This window comes from Nannospalax galili, unplaced genomic scaffold, assembly GCF_000622305.1.
Source record: "Nannospalax galili isolate Female #2095 unplaced genomic scaffold, S.galili_v1.0 scaffold207, whole genome shotgun sequence".
Taxonomy (NCBI): domain Eukaryota; kingdom Metazoa; phylum Chordata; class Mammalia; order Rodentia; family Spalacidae; genus Nannospalax; species Nannospalax galili.
Genome location: NW_008358517.1, coordinates 4,169,069 through 4,175,401, shown reverse-complemented (window position 1 = coordinate 4,175,401; position 6,333 = coordinate 4,169,069). Strand labels below are relative to the sequence as shown.

General features: G+C 42.4%; 1 pseudogene; it reads right to left on the bottom strand.

Annotated features, from left to right (window-relative positions):
• Nucleotides 1–4,945: 4,945 nt before the first annotated feature.
• Nucleotides 4,946–5,434, bottom strand: LOC103724633 (annotated as a pseudogene).
• Between the last annotated feature and the right edge of the window lie 899 nt (nucleotides 5,435–6,333).

Here is a 6,333-nt window from a genome sequence, read left to right as displayed (position 1 = left end):
AAATAAAAAAAAAAAAAAGCTGTTCTCCCGTGGGTGGAGACGTTCCTCTAGGAATTGTCATTTCTTTTCAGAGTATTTTGGGAGACAGTGCAGTTGTTGTATCTGAAGTGACTATAGCTGGCTGGCATGTGGGCACTAGGAATCCATCAGGCTGGACTACCAGGAGGAGAGGGAAAATCCTTCTGAGACAAACACACACCCCTCCCCAACCTCCCACCCTTGCCTGACAGCTCTGGCCATGCTCTCACCGGGTGCTAGTAGGGCTCTACTCTCATTCTCTGGGAGTTCTGATGTCCTAGGAGAAAGCTGGGCTGAAGACTGGATCCAGGCCTGGGTTCACATCTCCTTGCTTGCCTGCCTCACGTTCATAGCCTGATGGGCCCTGGACCAGGTGAGAACTCAGGGTTGGGTGGGTGGTGGGCTCCAGCTTGCTGCCTGCAGCCCTCCTTGTGAACTAAGGAATTTGTATATTTTAAATAGTCCTAGATTTCAGAATCCATCAAATGCACGATCTGTTACAGAGCAAGAAAGCAGAGTACTGTGTGTGCATAAAGTGATAGCTGCAGTTTCACCAGCTAGAGTGTGTACCCTTATTTCACTATAAAATGTACACCCAGTATGTGTTTCAACAGCATAGTATGCCAGCAGCTTTTAAACCACCTTCTGTGCCAAGAACAGATGGTCATCAGTGCCCCCAAAACTTCTCTTGTGTCCCAGCCAGCTGGACATGATTCCTTACTCCCAATCCCACCAGGTAAACACCGTCCAGAATTTTGTGTTGATCCTGACCTGCTTTTGGTGTGTGTGTGTGTGTGTGTGTGTGTGTGTGTGTGTGCACATGTACATGTAAATACTGTAGTTAGCTTTGCCTGATTGGGGAATGTATATGAAATCACAGTGGATAATTTATTTCTTCTTGAAAAAATTATTTGATTATAATTTTTTTTTATTTTATGTGTATGAGTGTTTTGTAGTCATGTATGTAAGTGCACTGATATTGTGCAACTCCTGTGGAGGCCAGAAGAGGGCATCTGACCCATGGAACTGGAGTTACCAATGGTTGTTTGCTGCCATTTGGGTGCTGGGATCTAACCCCCATCCTCTGCAAGAGCAGCCAGCACTCCTAACAGCTGAGCCATCTCTCCAGTCCCCTGATTTCCTTCTGTGGCTCAAAATTGCTTTTGAAATCCAGCTATATGAGTGTGCATAACACAGCACATTCATGTTTAAAGCTGTGTAGTGTTTCATAGTATAGAGAATTGGTATGTTTAATCTTTTGGCTTTTGATTGGCACATGGATAGTTTCTTTTATGTGAAGCACAGTAAGAACATTGGTGAATATTTCTTGGTCCACATGTGTGGTACTGGATTGTGACAGCGTTTTGTTTGCCAGACCCCTTTTATTGAGGGATTAAGGAAGTATGAAAAGCCCGTGAGACTAGAGTTGTCCTATTTATTTTTAAAAAGTAGGGGAGTGGGAAATCTGGAAACTATTGACCCATAAACAGGATGGTTTTTAGAATAGGCAAAATTCTGAAAATTAGATGTGATTTGTACTTAAGAGTACTTGAAAAGAAGGCTGTGTGTGATGGCTCATACCTCTAATCCCAGCACATGGGAGGCTGAGGAAGAAGGATAGCCTGAGTTCCAGGCCAGCATGGGCTACAAAATGAGAACCTGTCTCAGAAAACACAGCAAAATGGAAAGATTTAAACAGAAAATAGGGTCCCCACAACTCAGTGTAATAAGCCACTAAAAATAAGCCATGACAAATAATGTTCATCAAGTCTTCTGGTAGGCTGTCTGCACTGGAGGGTCTACGAAACTGTTGACCTTGTTTTCCTGGCGCATTCTGTGGCTCTGCATGGGTGCTCCAGGTTAACACTATTTACTGTGACTTTACCTTGTTTGTTTTTCTCCCTGTCTGCTTTTCTAGGGTAGAAATAGTGGGACAAAGCTCTTCCCGACGTCTGTCCTCCTGAGAGGTTTGTTGGTTGGTAGTGTTGGGAATGCAGGAATGTCAGGGTAGAGCAGGAGGGTTGGAAACAGCAGAGACGGGTTAGAAATCTAAATATCCATTTGGAAATTTCTGTTTGAGCCTTTGCCTTTCTTGACAGTCTATTTTTTTATTAGTGTTCAAATGGGTTTGTTTATTTATTTAATTACAGTAACAGCTTCATTGAGATCTAAATCCTATACTCTATGATTTGCCTGTTTCATATCATACAAGTCAGTGGTTTTTAGAACATGCAGAAACATCACCACATCAATTTTGAAACTATTGTTGTTTCCAAAAAGAAACCCTATACTTACTACAGTCACTCCTCTTCCTGACAGCCCAGCCTCACCAGCTCTAGGAAACCACTAGTGGACTTTTAGTCTAGAAGTTTGCATAGTTTGAATATTTCATATAAGTGGAACCATACAATATGTGATCTTTTGAGACTGGCTTTTCTCACTTAGCATAATGGTTTCCATGTTTATTACTGTGTTGCTAGGTATTGGTATTCTACTCTTTTTTATTGTTTAATAATATTCTACTCCATGGACGTCATGTTTTATACTTTTCCACTCATTGGTTAATGAACTCGAGTTCCTTCCAATTTTTTTTTTGTCATTCAAATAATGCTGATGTGAACATTTCCATGCAGTTTTTCTTCTATTTTTAGATCTTTGTTTTCATTTCATTTCTCTTAAGTAGATACTTTCAGGGATTTCTGGGTCCTGTGGCAATTATTACTTAATCTTTTAAGGGGTGTATCTGGTCAATATTTTAATAAACAATTTGGCTAAGGGCAACATGACAGTGATTAAATTCATAAGTGGGATATAAGCTATAAGAAGTCCTTACTATGTCACTGTTAAACTTGACAGCCATGAACCACACCTGGCAGCTGAGCATCTGAAACACAGTCCTGATTAAGATGAGCTGTAAATGGGAAACACAGACTGGATTTCAAAGTCTTACTATGAGAAAATGAGTGTAGGTATCTAGAACCGTCTACCTCATACTCTTACACGTGCCACCACATATGGTATGTAGTGCCTTTAAAAATCTGTGTGCATATGTGCATGTGTGTGTGTGCATGTGTATGTGTGTGCATGTGTGTGTGCAGGTGCACGTAGAAGACAAAGAACAGCCTGGGGTTGTTCCTTAGTCTCTGCCCACCTTTTATTCTTTTGTTTTGTTTTTGAGATAGAGTCTGGTACTCACTAAGTAGGCTAGACTAGTTGGCCAGCAAGCCCCAGGGATTACTTGGCTCTACCTTCCATCATTGGGATTACAAATGCACACCATCCCACGTAACTTTTTTACATGGCTTCTGGGTATAGAACTCAGGTCTTCCTATTTGCATGGACTGAGGTCTCGCCCCAGCCTCCTTAAAGTCTTTTCTAATGTGGCTTAGAAGACTTGAAATCGCACATGGACCAGACGTTGTTTTTGGTTGATCCACACTGCTCTTCTCCTTGTATACCATTTTTTTTTTTTTTTTTTTTTTGGTCTTTTTGAGACAGAGTCTCCCTGTAGCCCCAGCTGGCCTGGAAATCACAATGTAGACCAGGCTGGATTCGAACTCACAAAGATCTGCCTGCCTCTGCCTTCTGAGTGCTGGGACTAAAGGTATGCGTCAGCACGCCCTGCTCTTGTATACTATTTTCATCTTCAAAAAATACATGTATAGTGGCAGGGTTGGACTCAATCAGGTGTGGACCGGAAATGAGTCTCTCTTAGCTCCAAAGCTGTGGTCAATTGATTCAACATCACAAGCCTCAGTTCTCCTCACTGAATGATTAACAAAGAATAACAATTACTGCATCAAAATGTCAAGAGGCTCCACGAAAGACTTCCATAAAGAACTTCTGAAGGCAGGCCCACAGGTAGAGCTGAGCAGAAGTTAGGGGCCTCCTTCCTGTTCCCTATTCCCATTCTGTTAGGTGATAGTTCAGCCTGGTCTGATGATGCACAGTTCTGGGTATCAACATGCACACCTTGTGTGACTGACAGCATGCCGTTTTAATAAGGAATTTCACGATATTATGCATAATAGTATGACTTCAGCATGTTGCATTTTTTCAGATATGCCAAACCTCATAAATAATATACAAAAGAGCCACTTTCGTCTCTTCAGCCATTAGGGTGGACGTGAACCTTGCTTGTTGGCAATGTGATATGTTCCAAGTCTTAAAATAATTCTGAATTGTTTGTAATTACCCCACACAGAGGATATGTTCAGATGGAGACTGCTGATATTATGTTTCAGGATGTAATTAGAACCATCCAGAACTTAGGGAGAATGAAGGGTGGGCTTCTCAAGTGAGTGCATTCCCTCTCCACAGGCCCCTGGGACTTCCTGTTTCTGTTTGGACTCAAATGCTCACTTTCTCTGAGCATTCAGATCCTGGCTGGACCCAGGAAGGCCCTGTCTAATGAAAGAGACAGCCATCACAAACCCTCACCACCCCCTCCACTTCTGAAGTGGGAGTCATTTTTCCCAAGAGTGCTCATGACACACTGTGGTCTCTTCTCAGCTGCTAAGTGGGGGAGCCTCTTTCACCAGAATCAGCAACTCTCCCCATTTTTTATTTAGGTAATATACATTCCAGAACTTACCACACAGGTCCATTGCATGTCCTCAAGATTTATCCAAGTTTTTGCGTGTGTTTGAATTCCCTTCCTTTATAATAGTCCATCATTTGCATTTGGCATATTTCACTGACTCATTCATCTGTTGACTCTTTTTCCCTATTTAGTTTCTATTCATAACCATAAACTTAACTCTGCAATCCAGCTACACTTGGACGGGAAGAAGGAGAATATGGAACCCAAAGAACTGCAGTGAGAGCACAGAGACTATGGGATGCTGCGAGCAGATGGGGCGGAGGGTGCACTCCTGAGCTACAGAAGGAATGGTCTGGTGGTTAAGATGCACACAAGTCAACAGTATCAGAGCTGTCCACAGTCGGCGGTGGTGATCTTCTTGTTGGTCTTGCTGTTGTTCCTGGACCTGAAGCGCTCCATGGCTTCCACAATGCTCATGCCTTCTTTCACCTTCTGGATGGCCACGTGTTTGCCATCTAGCCACTCAGTCTTGTCAGTGCAGATCCAGAACTGGGAACCACTTGGTTTTGGTCCAGCATTTGCCATGGAAAGATAGCAGAACATGTGTGCTTCAGGATGAGTTCTCATCCTCGAATTTCTTACCATGGATGCACTTGCTGCCAGTGCCATTATGGGTGTGAAGTCACCACCCTGGCACATGAATCCTGGAATAATTCTGTGAAAGGAATTTATGGCCAAATCCTTTCTTTCCAGTGCTCAGAGCATGAAAGCTTCTTGCTGTCTTTGGCACTTTGTCTGTACCAGCTCAAAGGAGACATGACCCAAAGGCTCATCATTGACCATAATGTAGAAGAACATGGTGGGGTTGACCATGGCTGACAGCAAGTGGCTACAGGGGACAGTGGGGTAGGCAAAGCCTCATCTGTTGACTCTTGATAGGTTAACCAGGCTCCACACCAAAGGACAGTTTGGGACACAAATTTGACTCTATAGGCCTTAATATAATTATACATATATAATATATATAATAGAGCACATGAAATTGGGCAGGGGTAGGGAGGGGATGTGGCAAATAGATAAAGGGATCTAAATATAATCAAAATATATTGCATGAAATTCTCAAAAAAAATCAATAAAAAAGGGGGGAGGGAAGAGGCATTGGATTAGTTATTGCAAGAGTGGCTTGTTTTAGCTAGGCTTGGTACACATCTATAATTCCAGCACTTGGAAGTCTGAGGTAGCGGAATTACAATTCCAGGGCACCTTGTGCTACATAGTGACCCTGTCATAAATCTAAACCAAAACAATAGAAGAATGTATTGTCTGGAAGTGAGGCTGACCCTGGAGCTTTGCCCCCTTTCATGTGACTGTTTGCCCTTGCACCTTGGCTGTGGATTGAAGCAGCAGGAGGCCCTCACTTGCTCCATGCTCTTGGACTAGAATCATAGGCTAGGTACAACATTGTTTCTTTATAAATTATTCAGCATTACAGGAACAGAAAATAGACTAAGAAGCAGCTAAGAAATGCACTAACTAGTTAATTTTTGGCCTATTGCTCTCAAAGCTAACCCTTTTAATATTCTGTTGTTAAACAAGTCCATTTGATCATAGTCATTAGCTCACAAAATTAGTTTTCATATATATGTTTTATTTAAATAAATGTAGATACATCAAGAAAGAAAAGTGGGTGTGGTCACATGCACACCTATAACCCCTGAGTTGTGGTAACCAGCCCAGCTCCAGGTTTAGTGAGAGACCCAGTTTGAAGAGAA